We start from the raw sequence: 25,837 nt of genomic DNA on the forward strand, positions 1-25,837 counted from the left end.
CAAGACCATACATATAATGATGATGTAAGGCATTGATTACTCAGAATGGGTTTTGTTTCCAGAAAATCTGAGCGTAATCTTTAAAGTGATGTATAACATATCACCACCTGCTGGTGAGAAATACTACTGCTGTAATACCCCAAAGCAATAATGGAAAAAAGCAAATGAAAAGTCAAGGAAAAAAATGCCAGATTTCAGCATCGAACAAACTAGCCCAAATTTAGTGGGTAGCAAAACTGAACAGATTTGCAGTAGGAAATTCTCAAAATATATTAACAGATTGAATGCAAAGTAGATATATTCTAATAAAGCAAAGTAGTGCTTCAAAGGATAGGACTGCTCTCATGAGACAGACACTACATGTGGTGGGTTTAACCTGAGGTTTGCCTTTGCCTCAGGCAAGGGGGTGAGGCCGAGAAGGAGAATCCTTCATGGTAACCTCGGTTAGTGCAGGAATTGAACCCAAACTCTGGGTTGGCATCACAGTGCATCACAAACCAGCTAGCTAGCCAACTGAGAATAGAACTCCATGGATAAATGGATAGATTAAAACTACAAAAAGGAGGCATATGGTGAAGTGCAGGCTAACAACAATAAAGGACATGTTGCAGACCACGAAAATTTTAATAAGACCAAAAGGAGCTAAAATTGAATAGGAAGGTTGATTAATAAGTTTTTAGATACAAGTATGAAGCAAAATAATAGTTAAATATAAGGCTCAGATGAAAAAGGGAGCTAACTTGTGCAGGCTTAAATACATGGCAGAAACATTAAATTTATTTTTTGTTAACTGGTACAACTTGTGGTGGAATTGAAAGTGCAAATCTACTAATGGAAGATACAGAGCAATTGATAGATTACAGCAAAAAAAAAACTGGTTCTTTAAATGAAAAGCACAACTCAAGATCGGTGAGTCACCTGGCACCAACAGCAGGGATACTAGACTTGAAAGTTGTCAAGAGAGGAGATAAAGGTCACCATTTTTCAATTCTTCTTAAATATATCAAATGTGTCAGTCGCCATGTGAACAGCTGATGTTACAGATTTTAAAAGAAGTGACAGAAGGACAAACTGGGTACTGGCAGGCCAGTTAATGAAAGTGGGCAATTGGTAGTTGTGGCCAACTATTAGAATCATCAACTGATCAAAACTTGAAAAGGTACAAATTCCACGTGTGTTTTCGGCAAGTAGCAGGGGATTCTTTCCTTCCCTTCTTCCATTCCTTTTTAAATCCAACTCATCTATAGTTATTTCAATTCTGATGGATGGTCTATAGCTCAAATGTTAAGTGTTTCAGGCATATAACTGTTCCTTGAATGATGGAGGTTTGAAAGTGCAGTACTGCAAGATTTAGTGCTGGGTCACTTAGCACACTTTTAACATTAGCATTTGGTGAACCAGGAATCAAGTACAGGACCATTATATGAGTTTTAATAGCAAGTTGTTTTATGTTGTATTTTCTGCTGAAGCTTCTGTTACTGCCACTACTGAACTCCCAATGAAATGCATAAGTCTCCAAGTTGGTGGATATTGGAATAGCCAAATTATTCATTACCCATGAATAAGTCATTCTATGTTAGTATACATTGTGTTGTTACTCATAGCATAACAAATAACTGAACAACTAATGACTCTGCCTTTATACTTTTTAAGCATTTTGACTTCTCTCAACCACTTGATGCGCCAGCATTATGATCCATGCATAATACTTCACAGTTGGCTCAAAATTCTTAAGGCTAATGTAGATACCCATCCTGATATAAAACTGAAAGCTGACATTTGCCCAAATTAAACATGCTATTAACTATTATGAAATCTAATGCACACAACATACTTTGTGAATGGTTGAGACTTTTGAGTCCAATTTGATTGATTGATTTATTGTCACATGTACCGAAGTACTATGAAAAGCTTTATTTACAAGCAGTATAGGCAGATTATAGTAAGCAAGGATGCACAGATTTAAAAAAATACACTTATTCAGAGGCATTAGGTCACATTGCACAGGGCGTGCGCTAGGTGAGATCAACTTTAGCAAGATCAGCATTATTTCACACGAGGGATTTCATTCATCAGTTTAATAACAGCTGGAAAGAAGCTGTTCCTGAACCTGCTCATGCACATGTTCAGGCTTCTGTATTTTCTGCCTGACGGAAGAGGTTGTAGGAGATCATTACCGGGCTGCGATGGGTTTTTGATGCCGTTGACTGCTTTTGCACAGTAGTGCGTAGTGTAAATGGAGTCCATGAATGGAAGGTTGGCTTCCGTGATTTTTTGGGCTGTGCACACCACCTTCTGTAGTTTCTTACAGTACTGGGCAGAGCAGTTGCCAAACAGGCCATTATGCACCCAGACTGTATGATTTCAATGGTGCATCTGTAGAATTTGGTGAGGGACCTCGTGGGCATGCCAATTTTCCTGAGCTGCCTGAGGAAGAGGCAGCGTTGTGGTGCACTGTTACATCTACGTGAGAAGTCTGGGAAGGTTTGCTGGTTATCTTTCTTCCGAGGAACTTGACATTCTCCACCCTCTCAACCTCAGTTCCATTGATGTAGATGGGGTACGTGTTCTCCTTTTTATGAAGTCCACGATCAGTTCTTTAGTTCTGCCAATGTTGAGAGAGAGTTTGTTTTCATTGCACCACATAATCAAACCCTCTATCTCCCTTCTGTACTTAGACTCGCTGCTGTTAGATATCAGTCTACTACAGTGGTGTTAACAGCAAATTTGTAGATGACGTCTGTTTGGAATTTGGCAACACAGTCATGGGTGTAGAAGGAGTACAGTAGGGGCTGAGGACACATCTGGGGTGGTGGGGGGAGGATGGATCTAGTTTTGAGGGTTATTGCAGAGGAGGTGCAGTTACTTTTCCTCACCGATTGCGGTCTGTGGGTCATAAAGTTGAGGATCCAGTTGCAGAGGGGGGAGCTGAATCCAAAGTCACGCAGAAATCAGCCTGGAGGGGATAATGGTGTTGAAGGCAGAGCTGTAGTCAATGAGCAGGAGTCTAACACAGGTATCTTTGATGTCCAGATGTTCCAGGGATGAGTGCAATTTGTGCGAATTTAGAATAAAACCTGACAACAATTGCAATTTAATGTACAACTATTCCCCTTATTTGTCTTGTTACTGAACTGCAGTCAACTTTGCTTGTCCCCAGCATTCTCTTTAATTCATAGATAAATCTGATTTTGATACAAACCATCAATGTCTGTTAACAGTTACATTAGAGTGAGAACCACAAAGAAAGAATATTTGCTTTGAGTCAAAGGCTGCCTACAGTAGCCACAAAAAGTAATGCAAATATTGTGAATATTTTCATTACATACCAACAAATATGTGCTATTGTGCAGGTAGGTCAACCTCTGATGCTTAAATTAGGCATCACACAAAGATACATGATCTGGTCCAAACTGGCAATCTCCTCTCTGCAACTCCATTAATTTTTGAAATGAAAAACAACACTGTTGACAAGGAACCTTAGTGTGTTACTCTGCTGATACACAAGAGGGGATACTGTGAAACTACTGACCTTGCACAAAGGGAGCAGAAAACATTCAATTCAGTTACTGTTCTCTTTCAGAATCAAGAATCATTTTCTAAGGAAGTTTCATAGGGATTAACAGGTGTAAAAATTTTCAAGCATAAGTAAAACATTACAAATTAAGACCACATTAAAAGCACTTCATTCTATTGCAATGATATTGGGCTCAACACATCAACTAAAAAAATCTCTTTAGGGATAATGTGGCTCCGATAAAGTTTTCATTTTAAACAGCTGGTATATCCTGAGTAGAGGGGTATTTAGGGAGTATTGTTATAAAAATTTAAAAAATTTACATGTTGAAGTGAAAAGCCAAGAAATGTTCAATCTACTGAACAATAGGCATTAACATTTAGTGTAATTGACTCTGCACAGCTCCAAGATGCAATCTGCTTTGTCAATTTAATTGGACTGCAATAAAAGTAGAGTGCCTTCAATATCCATTATTCTGCACTCAAACTTAAGTGAGAAATTTATGTTACTGAGGAAGCCATTTTATACACAAGATTAAACATCTGATAAGAAGGGCCAATTGATTTACCTCAACTCTGAAAGACCCTGTATTTTTCCCATTAAATTGATTGCTATTGCAAGAGCTCACATACTGAGTTTTCACTAGATGCTCTACAATTAAGTACATTCTGTGTATTGAAGGTGTGTAACAGAATCGGTTAGATATTAGAAACACAAAGTGCAGCAGAAACTCAACATCATGCAGCACCAGTGGAGAGTAACAGAGGGGTAGCTCTGAGTCAAATATGATTCTTGCTTTTTAAAAAAAATTCATGCATGAGATGTGGGTGTCACTGGCTGGAAAAGCATTTATTAGACAATCGTAATTACCTTTGAACTGAGCGACTTGCTAGGCCGCCACAGGGGTCAGTTAACGATCGACTATATTGTTGTGGGTTAAAGTTACATACAGGTCAGACCAAGCAAAGGAGGTTGATACCCTCCTGCAAAGGACATTAATGAACACATAGATTGCTAGAAGAGTGCTGATGCAGAAATGGCTCCAGCCAGTACACGTTGTTGCCTCAGACCCCAGTTAGGACTTGAAGTCATCCTAGGAAGTGGTGGCACCACATCCTGGCAGAAGTTAGGGTTTTGCAGCAGCACCTCCCGTCTGCCCCACAGCTTTGGTCCATAGGACAATGCTGAAAGTATGGTACAGTTAGCATGAAGCTAGAGACACTAGATACTTGATAAAAAAAGCCAAAAGAGTGACACTTGGAAGTCATCTCAGAAATCCTGGGGAGCTTTTGGTCTACAGAGAAAAGATTGAATTACCAAGATGAGAGTGCTGGCTGAGGTAGTCTGAGTCAAAGAGGCATCCAAGTCTAGACCTTCAAAAGGGGAAGGACTGGAATCCTTGCAGAGGAGACTTTACAATGAGACTTGGCATGCCACAACATCACCAGAATCTGAACAAGAGTTGGTTTGATCATCCCGATCATCTGAAACATAATCTGTATGTGCCTAACCATAGTTCATCTTATGTTTACCTCATGTTAGTCACAACTATTAGAGTCTAAATTGTATACAACAGTGTAAGTGGTCTAATATCATGTATTTCCCTGTTTAGTCATTGCTTTGTGACTTTGTTTTGTTCAATTTTATACTGCAAGGATTCTTTTGGTGTTTCAATTTAATTCTAGAGGTCCTGTTTGTTTGCCTACTTTTGATTTTTCCACATTCTGTTCTTTAAAAATTGCAGTCTATCAAGTCAGATTGTAACAACAATCCAGTTTATTCAGTCTTCTCATAACTAGGGTCATAACATTTTGCCACAATATTTTCACTGCTCTGCCCTAAGCCTCTGCAACAAATGTCTTCTCATCCTTCATAATTCTAACCTCCATTCAAAAACATGTCTCTCCCTGCTCTCTTATCCTGTCTAAGTTTCTCCTGCCACTCCCAATCCATATGACTATTCCCTTGGACTTGCAATCTCACATAGTCTCACTCCTCCGATTGTACCAATCCAAAATTAAATCATCTTTAATCTTTTCCTTATATCATACACCATCTCATATGTTTCTTTCACACCCTTATCCCATTTCTTCCGTGAACCCATGTGAATCAACACACTATGCTCTCAGGCAGTGCATTCCAGATTTTAAACACTAGTTGCATGAAAAAGTTTTCTTTCTGTTCCTTTTTTTTTGCTAAGTACTATTAATTGGTGTACTCGTGTTCTCAATTGTTCCATAAATGCAATCAACTTTTCCCCATTTATTATGCCCAAACTCTTCATAATTTTGGACATCTTTATCAAATCTGCTCTTCAAAGAGAACAGTGCCAGTTTCTCCCATCCTATTGACGTAATCAAACTTCATCATCCCTAGAATCTTGCTCGTCATCTTTTCTGCACTCTCTCTAATGCCCAATATTAGGCACAACCTGTGTCTTATACAGGCGTTACACAACTTCCTTGCCCTTCCACTCTTTGCCTCTGCTTAGAAAATGCAGTTCCTTAACTTGATCTGCCACTTTCAATGATTTGTGTGGGGACATATGCAGGCCCTCTGATCCTATACCCAATTTAGAACTTTCCTCTTCATTTTGTCTCTCTGCATTCTTCCTAACAAAATCAGTCAATGCATGCTTCTTGCATCCGTCATTTCGCACTTGACCACCCATCCCATTTGTCTATGTCCATTTGAAATTCACAGTTTGTACTGCCTCAAAACTAAGGTCTAAGATCATCAACATTTGCCACTCAATCTCTCCTGCATTTCCAAATTATAGACCTCCACGAGCCCATCAGATTGAGAATGATGACAGGAAGTAATGTTGTTGAAAATATCATTCATGTCTTGGTAGGGTGCACTAGTGTATTGCGGACTGTTGTCAGAGAAAATGTATTGAGAAAAATCAATTTTACTATTGGGTAGTTAACATGTTATCAATCATTGTACTCGTGGCATCCTTGATTGTTTCAGCAAAGGCAACGTGGCGAAATAGTCAGTCACCAAAATGTATTCATATTCTTGGGCAAGGAAAATACTCGCTGCAGTCTTGCAACAGCTCAGAAGGAAACTTATATGGCATGAGAAGTTTTTGATTGTTGATGTTGAAGTTGACATGTTTCACATGGCTTAATCAGTTGATCCATGTCCTTACTAATGATATGTCAATAGATAGATTCACACATTAATTGCTTGTTTTCTTTCTGTACTGATGTGACTTATGTGCCTGTAGTTACGCATAGTTTGATGTAGAGCTTATGGAATAATCACCTGTTTGCCTTTATACGTGACACTCCTAGAGAGTCCTAGTTTGTCTCTGAATGACCACAAAGAACATTCTTCCAGAGACACACTGAATGTAATTAGGCTGCTTACCAATGATCATCTTGAGTTGTTGCAGTTGGGTATCATTCGTCATAACTTGCTGAATCTGCTCTGCTCTTTTATGACCAAAACAAACAAGATGGATAGAGACTATCGCTTAACTGGAACTTGACAATCTCTATCAGTAGGTCCTGAGGCATATTTTTACACTTAAGATTGAGAAGCTGAATATTAAGAATTGTCATTTGGTGGTCTGGTTTGTACTTTACTTCAAAATTGTATTGTTGGATCTTCACAAGTTGAAGCTAGGGTTATGGAGGTGCACTTGAGGGGTTTTTGACTGATGGTTTCTTACAATTTGTGGTGGGTACAAACAATGAAATCTTTGCTAAGGGGAAGTGTGTGTGGAACATTTGTATTCCAAAACCTAAGTGAGAGTTTCTCTTTCTAAGTTGGAGTAGTTGCCAAGCTGCTGTGAAGACTTAAAATAGGCTTGTCATCCTGTAATAGACATGATCCGTTATCTTTCTGGGACATACCTATTTCTAGTCTAAGATAATAAAGTGTGAAGCTGGATGAACACAGCAGGCCAAGCAGAAGGGTCTAGGCCCAAAACATCAGCTTTTGTGCTCCTGAGATGCTGCTTGGCCTGCTGTGTTCATCCAGCTTCACACTTTATTATCTTAGATTCTCCAGCATCTACAGTTCCCATTATCACTGATACAATTCTATTTCCAGTCTGGTGAGGTTCAAGGGATTATTATATGACTGACAAAGCATTTTTGAGAGACTGAAAAAGATGTTGTTGTTCTTCCTGCCGTTGACTGGCTAACAGGCTGGGGTGTTTGGTTAAGTGTAGACAGGGCAATATGGAGAACTTTTACACTGAAAGGGCATGTCATGATGTCATCAAGGTGTCTTCAAGATAGTGCCTTTTTGACATCCTGCAATAATACACCACTTAGAACATCTGTGGGATTAGTATGACAGTTTCAAAAAATAATTTAAGGCCAATGGAATATTGATCCTTATCTCAAGGATGTTAGAAAACAAGGGAGTAGAAGTTTCAATGCATGTTGTGTAAAATCCTCATGTATCCCATCTTATTACTGTATTAAATTCTCAGCATCGTTGACCTTCAAAAGGGGCACAGTGCAATATCATTGAGTCTGAATCCAGCATGTGCAGTTCTTGCCTTGACCAGAATTGTATTTCCCGAATACAGAAAATACATAATCTAATTTAAGTAATGAAGATAATTAAATGGTTTGATAGTGTAGGAGGAGAGAAGGGATTTCCTCTGGTGGAAATATCCAGAGCAAGGGACAAGACCTTAAAATTAGTGAGAGGCCACTAAGGGGACTGTCGAAAATAGTTCCCAAGTCAGCTGTGCAGGCTAGGTTAATTATAAATTTGAAAAGTGAAATGGATTTTGTTTTTTCCTCAAAAGGGTATGACAGGATGTAGAATCAAAGCAGGTAATTGCAGTTAGGATGCAAAACTGAACGTTGAAATAAATGCCAGGAGTTAAATGGCCCATTCTTGTTCAAATGTTCCTGGCACAGTTATAATTAAACATATGCTTAGAACCAACAAACATGGATTTTCAAAAGAAATACTGGCTCTAAATGGAGGAATTAGAAGATTAGAAGTGAAAAATGAAAATTACCATTTAGAAATTATAAAAGATTCAGTTGATTGGATATGGGAACTTACAGGGATCAGTTAGAAGGATAATCAGAAAGACATGGAAAAACATATGAAAAGTAAAGAAACTACACTAAACTTAAGTTAAACCTTGATTGGAACATACTTGGAGTAAGGTGTAAGAGATAATACAGTGTGGAGCTGGAGGAACACAGGTCAGGCAACAGAGGAGCAGGAAAGTTGATGTTTTGGGTCGGGACCCTTCTTCAGGAAAAGTGTTCTGCCAACTCTACGCTTTGTTGTTATATCTGACTCCAGCATCTGCAGTTCTTGCTAGCTTCATGAAGAGTCAGCTTGTTTTCTTTGGAAAATAAGAGTCCGAGAGGTGACCGAACAAAGGCCTTTTCAATTACAGAAGTTATTTGAGAACATGTCTACTTGTGGAAGAGAATAAACTAGCCACTAATGTCTCACTGAGAGAATTTAGAAGAAATTTCTTTACCAAGAGAATTCTGACACTGTGGAGCTTGCTATCATAGGGAATAGCTGCAGTGACTTATAGATGCATATATAAGGGAAGCTAGATGATGTGTAAGGGAGAAAGAAAACAATTAGCCAGTTAGCATAATAACCGATATTGGAAAAATGCCAGAGTCCATTAGGAAGGAAGAAATAGCAGGACATTTAGATAACCTTAACACTTGACTGAGTTAACACTTAACAGAGTCAACATAGTTTTTTGAAAGGGAGATCATGTCTGACAAATTTTCTGGAGCTCTTTTAGCATGTAACAAGCAGAGTTAATAAAGGGGAACCAGAAGGTATATTGCATTTGGATCCCAGGTGGTGTTCAACAAGGTGCCAGTTAAAAGTTTATTGTACAAGAAAGGTAATGGATGTAATATTTTAGCATGGATTAAGGATTGGTTTACATAAAGAACACAGAGTAGGAATTAATAAGTCTTTTTCAGGTTGGAAAGACAACTACTGGAGTGCTGCAAAGGACTTCAATTGTTTATCATCCATATTGACTGGAGGAGGGGGGCAGAATGTAATGTATATAAATTTGCTGATAATACAAAAACAAGTGGGACGGCACGCTCTGCTGAAGACTTGAGGATCTGCAAGGGGATGTCAATAGGCAGAGAGAGTGGGCAAAACATGGCAGAAGGAGTTTAGTGTAGGGAAGTGTGAAGTCTCTTTGGTATCAACAAATCAAAAGACAGATTAGAAGGAGACTTCATGCAGGGCAGAGAGATCTGTTTGTTCTTATGCATGAAACAGAATTCAGCAACTAATTACGAGAGCAAATGGAACTGCAGACTTTATTGCTAGGGGCTTCAAGTTTAAAAATAGAAAAAAGTCTTCTTACAACCATACAGGGTGGTGAAGAGACCATACCTGGAGTACTGTGTGCAGTTTTGGTCCCTGCACTTAAAGGATATCCAGGCAGTTCAAAATAGATTCATTATGTTCACTCCTGGGTTGAAAGGTTGAAAGATCAGCTGAACAGGCCAGGCCTTTTTTCATTAGGCTTTAGTAGAATGATGGATGATCCTTAAGACTTAGAAGATTTTGAGGGGCCTCGACACATTTGATGTTGATAAGATGTTTTAACCAGCAGGGCAATGCTGAGCTTGGGGTCAAAGGTATGATACAAGGAGACATTCGTTCAAAACCAAGTGGTAATGGAACTTCTTCCTTCAGAGGATAAGCAGTGCCTGGAATTGTCTACTCCAGAGGGCCATGAAGATCACAGAATGTCTTTTAAGCTGTAGACAAACTGGTAAAATAGCTAAGAGCTAGGAGAAGCTGGTACAACAGGAGTTCAGGCCTGGGGCAGATTGGCCATATTCCTAAAAAATGATGGGATGAACTTCCTACTCCAGCTCTTGTTTCTTATACAACACATGGTTAGGCAAATAAGAGTTAGATGAAGTAGGATGGAAGAATGCTGAAGTGGAACAGAAATACCAGCATAAACCTTTTAAACTTAAAAAAAAATCTCTTCATGAAACATGGGCAGCCCTGCTAAGAACAGCATCAATTTCCCATCCCTAATTGCCAATGGTGGGACGGCACCTTGAACTGAACTCAATGAGGACGCATGGACACACACACACCAACACATGTACGCACAAAACAGTGATGCACTTCCAGATCGGGTTAGTGTGGGACTTAGAAGGGACTGAGCAGGTGTTCCCATTCCCAAGTGTTTAGGATTCTTGGTCTAAGTGTTGGAGTTCAGAGGGTCAGAATATTATCAGAGGTGTCTTAGAAAGCTGATACAGTGCATCACTGTTCAGTGGGTTGGAGGGCTGGTCTGTGATGCAGAGTAATACCTATGGGCTCAATTATCAAATCAGTCATCTCTCTCTCTAACGAGACAGAGAGGAAGAGAGATCGGTGGGACTACAGTAAATTTTTAATCACTGCACAATTGCTGCAGAGCTATACTATGGTATGTTGCACATGTGGTGGGATAAAGGGGAGTAAATGGTTAAGGTAGTAGATGGAGTACAAGCAAATGAGTTATCTTGTTGAGGATAGCCTTAAGCTTGTTGAATATTGGGGCGGCACTTATCCAGACAATCAGGAAATATTCTACTTCACTGTTGTCTTGTGTTTTATAGATGGTAGGAACACTCTAGGGGAGTCCAGGAGTGAGATACTTTTTCTGAACAAGGGTCACTGGACCCAAAACGCTAACTATGCCTTCTCTTCACAGATGCTGCCAGGCCTGCTGAATTTTTCCAGCAATTTCTGATTTTTTTCTGATCTCAATATTCGCAGTTCATTGTTTTTTTTTAATACACGTCTGATCCACTTATGTTTGCAGTCAGTGGTTACTCCAAAGGTGTTGAAATTGGGGTTCAGCGATAGGAATAGGCCTGAATGACACGGCTCAATGGTGAGATTCTCTTTTGTTGAACATAGCCATGGTAAAAGCATTAGCAGACTGTTAATGCTATTCAATACTTATTCAAACTTAAACCCGAATGTTGTCTATTTCTGACGACATGCAGACAAGGCTGTAATCAAGCCATTCCAAATAGCACTGAACATTGTGTAAACAGCCCCACTTCTGACCTTATAACAGAGGAGCCAGCATTGATGAAGCAGAAGATGACAACTGGGCCTAGGATACTAGCCTGAGGAATGCCAGGCGCTAGGGGTGAGAGGAATGCTTTCCAACAGCCACAACTATCTTCTTTTGTATTAACTTTGACACCAAACACTGGAGAATTCTCCCCCTTCCGATTTCCCTTGATTTCAAATTTGACTACTTGATTTCCGTGTTCCAACAGTCAATTGCTGCCTTGATGTCAAGGACAGTCACTTTCATCTCAGCTCTGTACAACTTGTGTCACATGCAAAGGTGTAAAATTTATCCCTTTATTTAGCCTAAACAGGTGACTGCCTCATGTGAAAAAGTGTAAATCAAATTGTTAAATTATACTGGATTCTCATTATTGTGTTCTGTTAATGTTTAATGAACTGAGTAAGCAGGTGATGGTATTAATACCACGTAGTTCAGCGTAAAATGTAAACAAGTGTTAACTGTGTGTAGAGCTGGATGAACACAGCAGGCGAAGCAGCATCAGAGGAGCAGGAAGGCTGACACTGTGGGCTGAGACCCTTCATGCTTGGCCTGCTGTGTTCATCCAGTTCTACACCTTGTTGTCTCAGATTCTCCAGCATGTGCAGTTCCTACTATCTCTGTTAACTGCATATGTTGTAATAAAAATGGAACAACTCGGAATCGGGAGTTGGAGGAGAATGCTTTTGAATTCAATAAAGTTTGTCAAGGTGAAGCACGGTACCACCATTCCTTATTCACCTACAAGTATGGATCCATTTAATATGCTACATCTCTCAACTATTCACATTACACTGTGCAAGCCACAGGTCATTTGTTCTAGGATTAGAACTGATAATTTTAAAAAGCACTGGTCTAAAATACAAGTCACTATGCCATGGAAACACAGACATTGACAGCATTTTAAGAAAATGAAATGACTTTTCACCTCACCATGCCTGTGCAAAACAGAAATTTTATTCTGAAGTTTCACTTGGCATTTTCATGTATAAATTTATTACTTCTTTGCTTCCATTTTCCACAGCTTCAATTTATGAAGTTTCATCTTATGTCATTTTCAAGGTATTAATCACTTCCAGTCATACTTTAATCTCCAAGTTTTCTGTACATGTACACCTGTCAGCGTTTGTCATTGATTCACATGACCATTGATTTCCTCCCACAAAATGCATCAATTCTAACTATTCTGTACTAAATTGTTTGTGTCAGCTTTTTGTCCTTTCATTGTCTATGTCCTCCTACGGTCCTCCTCCTATAATCAGCTCAGTATTGATCAAAGTCTTTGCTTTTTATGCAGTTAGAAATTCTTAGCTTTGTGCTCCATATTTTCAAGTCCACATTATATACATAAAAGAATGTCTCATGTCCAGTATTCTTTAATTAAGATAATGAATTATATTTTATATTTATTCATTATAAATTAATTATAAATCTTTATCGAAATATTACAATTTTTGTTCATTCAATGTAGTAAGTATAAGCTTCAGTACATAGTTTTCCATTATACAAAGAAATCATTGGTTGCAGAAATTTTGTGTCATCAGTGAAAAAGGCAATGGCGCCTCAAATTGTACATGAACAATAAAATATTGTCAATAGCAGTGATCTGGGCTGACCAAACCTAAAAGCCTGCACCAATCATCTTTAAAAACATATTCAATCATAAGATACTGCCTAAAATATGAAGGGATGTTAAGAAAAAAAACTGAACACAGCAGTAATACCAAATGTTTAATTAGCTACCAGAATTCACTGTCAGTGAATAATCGACTTTGGGTAACATATTGGAGGACTCATGCTTTCCATTAATTCTTACAGCAGCAAGCAGCATCAGTTTTCCCAGAGGAAGGCTAAAATATTCTCATTCAATAATTTTGCAAAAGTTTAATCACATTCAAGTGTTATAAGTTTATATTAATTTAGCTTTGAAAATATTTGTCTCTTTGCAGTGTTCAAACCTTAATCTTCAAACTTTGATCTTCAAGTTATTGAGCCCCAGCACCCCGTTCCACCTTCAGAGACAACTTGAACTGTAATTTAAATTGACAGACAAGTTATCAATTCATTATTATAACCATTCTTCATGTAGTAAGATGTGACTAGGAATTAGCTAGCATTATTCAAAAACCCCTGAAAATGTAATTTAGTGGTTTGGGTGCAATGGTTAATTATAGAGAGCTATTTCCGCTTAGAAAGTAGAAATGAGTGTAATTTATTTTTAATAATAGACTTTTGTACAACTGTTGGTAGAAATGCAACAGTGCTCTTTTGTAATGATTGAAGCTATCTGAATGCATTAAATCTGACATGCATTCTAGAAAGCTTTTACCTTCCACCTAAGTTACTGTTTTCAGTTTTGAAAGAATATTCATCAGATGTCATTGTACCTCCTTCACACAAGAGCAATGATTTGCTGGGACACAGCTCACTGGGATGAAAAAGAATTCAAAGCATATTTGATCAAACAAAATTAATGTAACACCTCCAAGAAGATTAAGTCAGCTATTGATTTAAATGATATCTTTTTTCATAAAAAAAGATGTCTCCCTCAAAACCTCCAGAATATTTTTATACGTATAATTATACCTAAAGGTCATCTTCAGTTCTGTTCTAAATATAAGGAAAGACGGACACGAACGATTTCCATGGGGCACATCAGGATCACTTACAGCAAATTAAACGGGACATATATGTCATTTCGCCAAGGTTTCTGACATTACGGCGGGATCCACTTGGGAGTGATTCTAAACAACTCAAGAAACTTATTAATGTGGTCTTGCTATATTACAGCATGCCACTGATTGCAAAAGCTCCACAGGCTGTTTGTTCTGATAAGGATTATAAATAAACTGTTAACTTCATAAAAGCTTTGGGGCTTCTGGAGACCAAAGAATGAAAGTAAACTGGGACCATAACTAGATCTGTTTTTGGAAAAGACTCCCTAAATCTGTTCATGAAAGCACCAGCTGCTTTGAATTTCTGTTCCTGCCAGAGGATAGTTCCAAACTCATTTCACAAATTATGGTGTGTCGAGAGCACAATATCCAGTTCTAATAATACAATAATCAAGGCAGATTATGATCTACACCTATTGCAAGTTATGCACGCATGCATAAAAATAAATAGGCACAGTGTGAAAGCAGTCTGCTAAACATCCACAGTAAAAGGGTTGCATTTCCAAAAGACACATTGGTAAAATTTCATAGATCAATGTTGGAGAAAGCTAACCCTATGCAGAGATGGTTTTGGGGCCTGTAATTACAGACTAAAATGTTATAATGGCTCAACATTAAATTCAGTTACAGACAATGACAAATTTCAAACAGCTTACCCTAGGGTACCATTTTCTGGCAATGCCAACCTATTACATGACGTAAAATGTCTCCACGCCAACCCACTGAATTTTTGAAAAACTATTATTCTTGTGCCATTTATTAAAATTACACTGTTCATAATGATAGATAATAAATGTGCTGTAATAAATATGAAGCATTTTTGTCTTATATTTCTTAGATTTATTCATGCTGAACACAACACACAGAGTCAAGATTAATCACTCATCTGAATACATATTAAAAGTCTGGCTAATTTTATACCTCAGAGACATGAATAGTTCATCAAGGCATTTGTGGGGTTTTGAATTATCTTTAGACTTGGATAGGGGCCCAAGAGTATTGCTATGTTTAATTGAACAAATCAGTTCATTCAAATATACCCAAGTATTTCTCCAGGGGAGGGTCTGACAGAACAATTGCAAGCCCAGTGTATCCTTCATCAAACAACTCCTTATAGAGAGGCATGTACAGTAGGTAGTTGCAGACATTGATTCTACTCTCACATCGAACAGTGAATTCATTTAATAAAAAATGCAATTTATCCATTGGCTTCTGGAGCTGTAGTACTTGAAGTAAACCTACCAAAGCCAAATGAACAAAATATCCAAGCATTCAATCTGTGATGTATAAAGATTGGTTACGTTTGAACTGCAAAGACTTCTAGATTAGGTGGACTGGCCATGTAAATTGTCCGTACTATCTACGTCTGTATAGGCTAGGTGGATTAGCGACTGTAAATGCGGGGTTACCACGATAGGATAGGGGAGCTGGGTTTGGGTGGGATGCTCTTCGGAGAGTCAGCGCAGACTTGATGGACTGAATGACCTCTCAGCCACACTGCAGGGGTTCTATAAAGTGGCCAACCATCTGTAATAGCTCTGTCAATATTCTGTGCAATTTTCTCCATTGACCAATATTCTGCAGTCCGCCAGGCATTCCTTCAGAATGGATGCCATTGGGTCAACACTGCAATCCAAGTTCAGTGCCACTGGTATTATTGCTCCTTAGGCACAAGACCATAACATGCACAGGCCAGACAGATCGCTAGCTATTTTATTCAGTTATTCCCCATTTGTCCTTCAACTTTATTTACCCAACTTTAAAAGTATGTCAGAGATAGTAGGAACTGCAGATACTGGAAAACCTGAGATAACAAAATGTAGAGCTGGATGAACACAGTAGGCCAAGCAGCAAAGGAGCAGGACAGCGGGCGTTTTGGGCTCAGATCCTTCTTCAGTATATTCCCTAGTTTGATGGCAATGGCATATTGGAGTGGGCCATGAGGTTACATAGAACACAGAACATAACAGCACAGTACAGGCCCTTCAGCCCTTGATGTTGTGCCAACCTGTCATACCGATATGAAGCCCATCTAACCTACACTAATCCATGTACGTCCATATGCTTATCTAATGACGACTTAAATGTACCCAAAGTTGGCGAATCTACCACTGTTGCAGGCAAAGCGTTCCATTCCCTTACTACTCTGCGTAAAGAAACTACCTCTGACATCTGTCCTACATCTTTCACCCCTCAATTTAAAGCTATGCCCCCTCGTGCTCGCCGTCACCATCCGTGGAAAAAGGATCTCCCTATCCACCCTATCTAACCCTCTGATTATTTTAGATGTTTCAATTAAGTCACCTCCCAACCTTTTTCTCTCTAATGAAAACAGCCTCAAGTCCCTCAGTCTTTCCTCGTAAGACCTTCCCTCCATACCAGGCAACATCCTAGTAAATCTCCTCTGCACCCTTTCCAAAGCTTCCACATCCTTCTTATAATGTGATGACCAGAACTGTACACAATACTCCAAGTGCAGCCGCACCAGAGTTTTGTACAGCTTCAAAATAACATCTTGGTTCCGGAACTCGATCCCTCTATTAATAAAAGCTAAAACACTGTATGCCTTCTTAACAGCCCTGTCAACCTGGGTGGCAACTTTCAAGGATCTGTGTACATGGACACCGAGATCTCTCTGCTCATCTACACTGCTAAGAATCTTACCATTAGCCCTGTACTTTGCCTTCCGGTTACTCCTACCAAAGTGCACACTTGTCTGCATTAAACTCCATTTGCCACCTCTCAGCCCAGCTGTGCAGCTTATCTATGTCTCTGTGCAACCTACAGCATTCTTCGTCACTATCCACAGCTCCACCGACCTTAGTGTCATCTGCAAATTTACTAACCCATCCTTCTACGCCCTCAACCAGGTCATTTATAAAAATGACAAACAGCAGTGGACCCAACACCGACCCTTGCGGTACACCACTAGTAACTGGTCTCCAGGATGAACATTTCCCATCAACTACCACCCACTGTCTTCTTTCAGCAAGCCAATTTCCGATCCAAACTGCTATATCTCCCACAATTCCATTCTTCTGCATTTTGTACAATAGCCTATTGTGGGGAACCTTATCGACCGCCTTCCTGAAATCCACATATACCACATCAACCGGTTTACTCTCATCTACCTGTTTGGTCACCTTCTCAAAGAACTCAATAAGGTTTGTGAAGCACAACATTCCCTTCACAAAACCATGCTGACTATCCCTAATCAATTTATTCTTTTCTAGATGATTATAAATCCTATCCCTTATAACCTTTTCCAACACTTTACCAACAACTGAGGTAAGGCTCACTGGTCTATAACTACCAGGGTTGTCTCTACTCCCCTTCTTGAACAGGGGAACCGCATTTACTATCCTCCAGTCATTTGGCACTATTCCTGTAGACAGTGACGAGTTAAAGATCAATGCCAAAAGCTCGGCAATCTCCTCCCTGGCTTCCCAGAGGATCCGAGGATATATCCCATCCGCCCCAGGGGACTTATCTATCTTCACCCTCTGAAGGATTTCTAATATCTCTTCCTTGTGAACCTCAATCCCACCTAGTCTAGTAACCTGTATCTCAGTATTCTCCTCGACAACATTGTCGTTTTCTAGAGTGAATACTGTTGAAAAATATTCATTTAGCACTTCCCCTATCTCATCTGACTCCACACACAACTTAACACTACTATCCTTGATTGGGCCTAATCTTCCTTTCGACATTCTTCTATTCCTTAAATACCTATCGAAAGCCTTAGAGTTTACCCTGATCCTATCCGCCAACAACTTCTCATGTCTCCTCCTGGCTCTTCTGAGCTCTCTCTTTGGGTCTTTCCTGGCTACCTCGTAGCCCTCAAGTGCCCTAACTGAGCCTTCACATCTCATCCTAACATAAGCCTTCTTCTTCCTCTCGACCAGAGATTCCACCTCCTTCGTAAACCATGGCTCCCGCACTCTACAGCTTCCTCCCTGCCTGATAGGTACATACTTATCTAGGACACACAGGAGCTTTTCCTTGAATAAGCTCCACATTTATGATGTGCCCATCCCCTGCAGTTTCCTTCCCCATCCTATGCTCCCTAAATCTTGCCTAATATCATCGTAATTGCCTTTCCCCCAGCTATAACTCTTGCCCAGTGGTATACACCTATCCCTTTCCATCACTAAAGTAAACATAACAGAATTGTGATCGCTATCACCAAAGTGCTTACCTACTTCCAAATCTAACACCTGGCCAGGCTCATTACCCAGTACCAAATCTAATGTGGCTTTGCCCCTTGTTGGCCTATCTACATACTGTGTCAGGAAGCCCTCCTGCACACACTGGACAAAAACTGACCCATCTATAGTACTCGAACTAGTGTTCCCAGTCATTATTTGGAAAGTTGAAGTTCCCCATGACAACTACCCTGTCTCTCTCACTCCTATCGAGAATCATCCTTTCCTCTACATATCTGGAACTATTCGGAGGCCTATAGAAAACTCCCAACAGGGTGACCTCTCCTTTCCAGTTTCTAACCTCAGCCCATACTACCTCAGTTGACAAGTCCCCAAACATCCTTTCTGCAACTGTAATACTGTCCTTGACCAACAATGCCACACCTCTGCTCCTTTTACCATCTTCTCTGTTCTTACTGAAACATCTAAATCCTGGAACCTGCAACAACCATTCCAGTCCCTGCTCTATCCATGTCTCCGAAATGGCCACAACATCGAAGTCCCAGGTACTAACCCATGTTGCAAGTTCACCCACTTTATTCCGGACGCTCCTGGCATTGAAGTAGACACACTTCAAACCAACTTCTTGCTTGCCGGTGCCATCTTGCTTCCCTGAAACTTTATTTCGGACCACCCTACTCTCAACCTTTTCTATAGTCGAACTACAATTTTGGTGCCCATTCCCCTGCTGAATTAGTTTAAAGCCACCTGAATAGCCTTAGCAAATTTCCCCCCCAGGATATCGGTACCCCTGTGGTTCAGGTGAAGACCATCCTGCTTGTAGAGGTCCCACCTACCCCAGAAAGAGCCCCAATTATCCAAGAATCCAAAACCTTCCCTCCTGCACCATCCCTGTAGCCACGTGTTCAACTCCTCTCTCTCCCTATTCCTTGCCTCACTCGCACGTGGCACGGGCAACAAACCAGAGACAACAACTCTGTTCGTCCTAACTCTCAGCTTCCATCCTAGCTCCCTGAATTTCTGCCTTAAATCCCCATCTCTCTTCCTACCTATGTCGTTGGTGCCAATGTGGACCACGAGTTGGGGATGCTCCCCCTCCCCCTTAAGGATCCCAAAAACATGATCAGAGACATCACGCACCCTGGCACCTGGGAGGCAACACACCAACCGTGAGTCTCTCTCGTCCCCACAGAACCTCCTATCTGTCCCCCTAACTATGGAGTCCCCAGTGACTAATGCTCTGCTCCTCTTCCCCTTCCCTTCTGAGCAGCAGGGACAGACTCTGTGCCAGAGACCTGTGCCCCACTGCTTTCCCCTGTTAAGTCCCCCAACAGTATCCAAAACGGTATACTTATTGTTGAGGGGAATGGCCACAGGGGATCTCTGCACTGCCTGTCAGTTCCCTTTCCGTTCCCTGACCGTAACCCATCTGCCTTTTTCCTGTACTTGAGTGACTACCTCCCTGTAGCTCCTCTCAATAACCCCCTCTGCCTCCTGACTGTACAGATTGTAGCTAGAAACAATTCTGCTTTATGTGCCTCTTGGATCCTATCTTTGAATTTCTGGATTAGTTCCGAATCTTTCCTATGTAGCATGATGGGGTCTACCCTTGTAAAAATGGGAATTAATTTCCACAAAGACATGTGAAAGTGGAAATTTGTCTCTACTATGATGATAGGGTGGTCACTCCTGTCACTGTCACGGACAAATGCATTTGTGACAGGAAACAAGGATGACATCAAGGAGACATTCTCTCTTGTTGGTTCTCTCATTTCCTGTTACAGCCCCAGTCTGGCAGATATGCTGTTCAGACCTTGTTTGCTTGGTCAGAAGTGTTTCTGAACCACTCTAAGCAAGGACACTGAAATCCCCCACACAGTACATTCTACACCCTTGCCATTTTCACTGTTTCTGAACAAGTAGTATTCAGCATGGAGTACAAGGGAAAGTAGCGGTCAATAAGCAGTCAGGATTTTCCTTGCTTGTAGTTGACTAGATGACAAGTTTGCATGAGATCTGGAGTCAAATGTTATGGTGTCGCAGGACAACTCCAGTCCAACTGTACACGTAGTCTACCACTTCCTTGTGATTCTACTGTGATAGTTGGACAGGAGATACCCAGAGATGGTGATGCAGAAACCTGGATCATTAGCTGAGAGGTATGAATTGATGAGTATATTGTTTGGTTTTTTTGAGAGTTTGTTGTTCAACCGACGTATGAGACAGCTCACTCAATTTTGACAAAAATTGTTAGGATGTGCCAGAAATTGTGACAATAATTGCTAGAACATGCCAAGACATCACATCAACGGGGCCCCAAAACATCCTAAGCTTTATCCTTTCACCTTAAAGGAAAATATAATGCTCAAAGTCTTTTTTTCCCCCCCAGGATGAATCTCAGAGAAATCTGTCTCTTCTTTCTCTTTTCCTAAAGAATGTATTTCTGTGGACCTGTATGCACACATCTGCATATTTTGGGCCAGGGACCCAGGTTTGATTCTAGCCAAGGGTGAATGGCTGTGTGGAGTTTGCACGTTGTCCCGGTGTCAGACGAGTTTCCTCCCTGTTTCACTTTCCTCCCACAATCCAAAAATATGCAGATTAAGTGGACTGACCATGCTAAACTGTGCGATTGTGTCCAAGGATTTTAGGCTGGTGGATTAGCCATGGGAAATGCGAGATGATGGAGACAGGGTAGGAGGCTGGGATTCAACAGGAAGCTCTTCAGAGGGATGGTGCACATTTGATGGGCCAGATGGCCTCTTTCCGCATCTTAGGGATTCTAACAGAAAAACTAGATGTAAATAGCAATCATTTTCAAAATGATATTTTACTATGAATCAGTGATGCCCATAAGCAATCTAAACTCGCCAACAATGGCAAGTTCAACACATTCAAATGGCTACTTTACAAATCCCTCTACTTTGGCATTCAATTTGCCAAAGCCCACGTATTCAAATTACAATAGTAAAATACTGCAAAATATAGTAACACACAGAAACTGCTGCAAGTATTGAGCAAGTCTCGCTGCTTCTGTGGAGAAGAGAACAAACATTCCCGGACTGTGGCTTTTCATCAAAACTTGGAAAACATGACCAACTTTGAGTAGGTGAAAGGAGGACAGGATGTGAAATAGACAAAAAGGGAGGCTATGTAAGAGGGTAGAGGACAAAAGAGATTAAATGGTAAAGGTTTTCACAAAGCAAGGTCAAAAGAAGTGCTAACGGAATGAGAAAATAAATAAAAGATGATGTGATGAGAGGATAAAAGCAAAATATTGCGAGTGCTGGAGATCTGCAATAAATACAAAGTGCTGGAGAAGCTCCAGTTGGATGCAAAAGGTTAACTTGGTTTCTTCCTCCACAGATGCTACCAAACCTGCTGAGTTTTCGGAACATTTTTTGTGATAAGAAGTGATATGTATGTCATGATCTAGCAACAGCAGCCTATTTGAGTGTAAATTAGATTTTAAAAAATGGAGCAGTTACAATTTCAAGTTGTTAATTCAGTGCTGAGTCCTCAACAATACAAGTGCCAGGTGAAAGATGCTGTGTTGTTCCTCTGGCTTCAGACTGCTTCGCCAGAACACTACAGGTGTACAGAGAAGTCAAGGTGGAAAATTACAATGGCGGCTGCCTATATGGTTATGAATAAAAGGAGATATTCCTCAGAGCGGTGCAGAGATAGCGGTCGGTGAATATTGAGGGGAAATTGAAGCTCACCTTGGAGGAGTTTTGGGAGCTGTGGACAGTGTTGCATCTCTTGTGCTCATAAGAAAAGGAGTCTTAGGAAATGGAGAAGGGTATTACTGAGGAGATGGAAGGGACAGTGCGTTCAGAACACTTAAACTGGTGAGGACTGGAGGGAAAGATGTTCTTGGTGACATCATGATGTGGAGGTGCTGGTGTTGAATGGGTTGGACAAAGTCATAAGTCACACAACGCCAGATTATAGTCCAACAGGTTTATTTGAAATCACAAACTTTTGGAGCACTGTTCCTTTGTCAGGCAACATGATTTCAAATAAATCCGTTGTGCTATAACCTGGTGTCATGTGACTTGACCATAATGTAGGTGGAAGAAATGGCCAAAAAAGGGCAGGATGTTGAATAGCTGCAGACTTGAGTCCAATGGCAGTAGAAGAACAAATAACCAACAAACAGGAATTTTAGAAAGTGGAGCACAGGTTGCATTCCCTATTACGGACATACCCAACATACAGACAAATAGGGTGAAAGACAGGTCGGGGGGAGTGTACTGATTCAACCAGCTGGATCTTATTAACAATAAGATCCCAGATTGGTGTTGTTAACTTGGGTCAAACAGGAAGCTCTAGCTGACCAATAAAACCATGAGATTTTGAATCTCCTCAGTTCAAGCAACTGACACCAAGCTGGCTGGCCACAGCCAGTGTAGTGTAATGCGCACAAGTAAATAAAGGGTGGGAGAGGGCAAGAACTGCAGATGCTGGAATTTGGAGTCAAAACAGTCTGGTGCTGGAGGAACACAGCAGTTCAGGCAGCATCACAGGAGCAGGCAAGTAGACCTAGCAAAGGGTCCCAACCCGAAACGCTGACTTTCCTGCTCCTCTGATACTGCCTGACCTGGTATGTTCCTCCAGCTTCACACTAAATGAAGAGTGACTTGGTGACAGGACCCCGCCTCGGAGTTGGTATGTCACAAATGATCTGGGGAGTGGGCAGTAAAAGTGGAGTTAAAGTGCTGCATATGGCATACTGAACAGTATTACATAGAACATGCAACAGTACAGCACAGTACAGGCCCTTCGACCTATTGTCCTCCTAAGATCAACTACCCTGCGTACCCTACATTTTACTACACTCCATGTGCCTATCCAAGAGTCGTTTAAAAGTCTCTAAAGTATCTGACTCCACTCCCACTGCCAGCATCACATTCTACACGCCCACCATTCTGTGTAAAGAAGCTATCTCTAACATCTCCCCCCAATCACCTTAAAGTTACGCCCCCTCGTAATAGTAACGTCCGCCCTGGGAAAAAGTCTTGTTGAGTCTATTCTTGCTCCTATTTCTTATGAACCCACAGCCATTCAAACTCAGGAGTTTAAAGCACTCAGCAGCCAGTCAAATGATAACATGGTTCTGCTGAAATCTCAGGCTCCTTGATCATTTCTGCTTGCTTCAGAAGAAAGGTGCGGGTGGGTGTGAGGGAAAAGTAAAGCCATGAGATTTAGAATCTCCTCAGTTCAGGGGACAGACTCTAAGCTGGCTAGTCACTGTGTACAAATAAATAAAAGGTGATTTGGTGATGGGATACCAGCCTCCATGCAGCTATTTCACCGGTGTTGAAACCAACAGTACATGCCTGAAAAAACATTTGCTCGCAACAGTCATCTTGGAGTTGGGGAAAGCATTTCCAACAGCATGCCCTTATTAGGGAAGCTTGACTTGTTTCACCCTGCTGTCAAAGACTGGTCCAGTATGTGGAAAGAATGTGATTTTTTTTTCCTGGGCAAAACACATTGGGGCAGATGAAAAGCAACAAGTAATCGTTCAGACTGCTTGTGGAACAACAGCATTTTTGGTTACAAGGGATTTAACTTTCCCAGTGGCAACAGACACTAAAACCTTGCAAGAATAGGTTGAGAAGTATTACGACCCCAAAACTTCTCTAATTCTGAGACGCTATGAGTTTTATTTGGCTGTTAGAGAATTGGGTGAATCCGTATCAGGATCTTTGATGAGGATGAGACAACTAGAAGAGGCATGTGATTCTGGCTTAATCCTGAAATGAGATGCTGAGAGACGGTTTGCTATGTGGGATTAATTAAGCAACCATGCAGAATCACCTGCTAACTTAAGGCCAACTGGACTTTAGACAGGCACTACAGGCTCAATGTTCCTGGTCATTATGGACACCAATTAAAACAATTGGACATGCATAAAGTTCATTTGGCAAACTCAGGAATGATGATTCCAAAGCAGCAAACATCATTCATGATACACAATTTCATTCATAGGACAAAGTTTGGTGCTGGAATCATGGGAATGGCCCGGTATGGGTCCCAGGCGAGGGAGATACGAGGTCAGTTCCTGTAAAAGTTCGAGTAGGTGAAACAGTCCTGAACAAGGATGCAAATGGAGCAGGAGCAAAACATACCTGGCCCCTCAGAGCAGTCAGAAGGCCTGTCAGAAACCACAGGTCTTTCACCTATGTCTAGAGTTGACGAAATCTCAAGAGTCCAAAATGGATCAATATCATATCAGAAGAGGAGGAGAAAACTCTCCCAAGATGCTCTGGACATAAGCCATTGGCTACATGCTGCCTGCATCAGAGAACCAGGACCTGGAGTGAAAATGGTCACAAGAAAAGCTACAAGAGAAGGGCCTGGTCTACATCCCTGGACTTGGGAGGTTGGGAGTGTTGGATCTTGTTGACTGAGAGATCCTTAATTGGTCCAGATTAACAACCCCAATCAGGAAAGCCTCCACTGACCAATATAACCAGGAGATTTGGAATCTTCTCGGTTCAGCCTGACTCAGAGCTGGCTGGTCACATTTAAATAAGGGGTGAATTGGTGACACGATATTGGCCTCTGTGCAGTTATTACAGGGGGGATCCCTATTGAATTTCTGAAGAGGGATAAGAACATTAGTGCATGAAATTGAATGGAAGCTTCCTGCCATCCATACTGGAAAAAGGAAGGTGTATTGAAACACCCATATCATATCAGAGCTGTTGAGATGGAGATGTAAAATCAAATGATCAAAGCGATTTTTTGAAGTTACTAAGATCTTTAGGAAAAAGAAAAGATTTGCATTTATTTAGCACCTTTCACAACCTTAGGATAGGGCGGCACGGTGGCTCAGTGGTTAGCACTGCTGCCTCACAGCACCAGGGGACCCAGGTTCGATTCCAGCCTCGGGCGACTGTCTGTGTGGAGTTTGCACATTCTCCCAGTGTCTGCGTGGGTTTCCTCCGGGTGGTCTGGTTTCCTCCCACAGTCCAAAGATGTGCAGGCTAGGTGGTTTGGCCATGCTAAATTGCCCGTAGAGTTCAGGTGTGTGTGGGTTATAGGGGGATGGATCTGGGTGGGAATGCTTCAAGGAGCGGTGTGGACTTGTTGATCGAAGGGCCTGTTTCCATACTGTAGGGAATCTAATCTAATCAAAGCCCTTGCTGTTAGTGTGCATTCAAGCATATTGGCCAGGACATCAGGTTCAGATCTCCAGCACTACTTTAAATAGTCACAAGGGATCTTGAACTTCTACCTGAGAGGGTAATTTCTCATCCAAATGATGAGACTTCCTACAATTGTTTCAACTGTGATGGAAGGAGTATACTGTCTTTCTCCCAATCCACTGTTCCATGAGTCACAACTTAAAATGAATTCAGTTTCTAATATGGCCAATCGTATGATGCCTCTGCAT

At 40.9% G+C, this 25,837-nt stretch overlaps 1 protein-coding gene across 26 annotated transcripts in view; it reads right to left on the reverse strand.

Annotated features, from left to right (window-relative positions):
* The window catches only part of LOC125454137 (microtubule-associated protein 2-like), a 245,952-nt gene that overhangs the window by 95,540 nt on the left and 124,575 nt on the right, over window positions 1–25,837 (reverse strand). For 22 of the 26 annotated variants that reach the window (XM_048534589.2, XM_048534586.2, XM_048534580.2 and 19 more), the window contains one exon: window positions 13,547–13,618. The exons of the other annotated variants lie outside the window; for them this stretch is intronic. The gene's annotated coding sequence lies outside the window, so the exon portion shown is untranslated. The remainder of the gene's footprint in view (window positions 1–13,546; window positions 13,619–25,837) is intronic. 26 annotated transcript variants of the gene reach the window in all.

This window comes from Stegostoma tigrinum, chromosome 7 (assembly GCF_030684315.1).
Source record: "Stegostoma tigrinum isolate sSteTig4 chromosome 7, sSteTig4.hap1, whole genome shotgun sequence".
Lineage (NCBI taxonomy): Eukaryota > Metazoa > Chordata > Chondrichthyes > Orectolobiformes > Stegostomatidae > Stegostoma > Stegostoma tigrinum.